This window comes from Eubalaena glacialis, chromosome 4 (genome assembly GCF_028564815.1).
Source record: "Eubalaena glacialis isolate mEubGla1 chromosome 4, mEubGla1.1.hap2.+ XY, whole genome shotgun sequence".
NCBI lineage: Eukaryota > Metazoa > Chordata > Mammalia > Artiodactyla > Balaenidae > Eubalaena > Eubalaena glacialis.
Genome location: NC_083719.1, coordinates 109386660 through 109388661, shown reverse-complemented (window position 1 = coordinate 109388661; position 2002 = coordinate 109386660). Strand labels below are relative to the sequence as shown.

At 43.2% G+C, this 2002-nt stretch overlaps 1 pseudogene; it reads left to right on the top strand.

The window, feature by feature from the left end:
* Window positions 1-400: 400 nt before the first annotated feature.
* On the top strand, window positions 401-1221 carry LOC133089923 (phosphatidylinositol transfer protein alpha isoform-like; annotated as a pseudogene).
* The last annotated feature ends 781 nt before the right edge of the window (window positions 1222-2002 follow it).

Here is a 2002-nt window from a genome sequence, read left to right as displayed (position 1 = left end):
ACTGGAAGTGAGAGATTGGGAAAAGGCTCTCCACGTAAATGGAAATGAAAAGAAAGCTGGGGTAGTGATATTTATATCAGACAAAATAAACTTAAAGTCTGTTTTAAAGAGACTGTGACAAGAGACAAAGAAGGATACCACATAATGATCAAGTGTCAGTCCAAGAAGAAGATATAATAATTGTAGGCAGAACTGGAGCTCTGGGCAGCACCAGCAGTGGCATAGGAGGCAGCGAGGCTGGGATGGCAGAAGCCAACCAGTGACTGCAGCAAGAGTGGCAGGGACAGAGCAGACCACAAGGAAGGCGCACAGGCAGCCAGACTGGGCCAGGACATGGGGAGAGTGGCCACTGGGAAGCAGGCAGGAGGCTGGGTGGGCAGCTGCCTAGCCGTGAAGCGACATGGTGCTGCTCAAGGAGTATCAAGTCATCTTACCTGTGGCTGTGGAAGAGTATCAAGTGGGGTAGCTGTATTCTGTGGCTGAGGTCAACAAAAGTGAAACCGGTGGTGGTAAAGGCATAGAGGTACTGGTGAATGAGCCTTATGAGAAGGACAGTGAGAAAGGCCAGTAAACACACAAGAGCTACCACTTACAGAGCAAAATGCCCACGTTTGTTCAAATGCTGGCTCCAGAGGGAGCCATGAATATACATGAAAAAGCATGGAATGCCTACCCTCCTACCCTTATTGCTGAACTGTTATTACAAATGAGTACAAGAAAGCAGACTTTCTGATTAAAATTGAAACCTGGCACAAACCATATCTTGGCACCCAGGAGAATGTGCATAAACTGGAACCTGAGGCACGGAAACATGTGGAAGCCATATATATAGACACTGCAGATCAAAACCAAGTACTTAGCAAGGATTTCAAGGTAGAGGAAGACCCAGCAAAATTTAAATCTATCAAAACAGGCTGAGAACCCTTGGGCCCCAACTGGAAGCAAGAACTTGTAAATCAGAAGGACTACCCATACATTCATACATACAAAATGGTTACTGTCAAGTTCAAGTGGTGGGGCCTGCAGAACAAAGTGGAAAACTTTATACATAAGTCAGAGAGGTGTCTGTTTACAAACTTCCACAGGCAGCTGTTCTGTTGGTTTGATAAGTGGGTTGACCTGACTATGGACAACATTCAAAGGATGGAAGAAGAGATGAAGAGATACCTGGATGAGACAAGGCAAAAGGACCCAGTGAAAGGAATGATGGCAGATGACTAAAGCCACCCCTCCTCCTTCTGCACTTTTTGCAAGACAGTGGTCAAAAGGAAGGCCCAGCAGCTCCACCCTCCCAAGTGACAGGCCATCTTCGGACATAGCCTTTCTGTGCCCATTCTTCAGACAAATTTTTATCCTTTACTGTAGCTAATTCTAGATGCCCTTTAATATTGTGAACAAATAGACCATCTGGTATTATGAAGTCCATGTGTGCCGGAGCCTGTTCCTCTGAGATGTGTGGTGTGTAGGTTGCTGTATTTACAGCTCCTCCCTCTCCAACCATTGTGTTCTCAACCTATTTCTGTGTGCCCTCCCCCACTTTATTTCCAAGTGACAATTTTAGTCTTTCAAAAAAAAAATTGTAAATATATACGCACCCAACATCAGAGCACTTAAATACATAATGCAAATATTAACAGACATAAAGGGAGAAATTGACAGTAACACAATAATAGTAGGGGACTTTAACACCCCACTTACATGAATGGACATATCATCTAGACAGAAAATCAGTAAGGAAATACTGTCCTTAAATGACATATTAGATGAGATGAACTTAATGGATATGTATAGAACATTCTGTCCAAAAGCAGTAGTATATGCATTCTTTTAAAGCATACATGGAACATTCTCCAGGATAAATCATATGCTAAGCCACAAAACAAGTCTCAGTAAACTTTAAGAAGGCTGAAATCATATCAAGCATCTTTTCCAGACACAATGCAAATACAAGAAAAAAACTGTAGGGAATTCCCTGGCAGTCAAATGGTTAGGACTCTGCGCT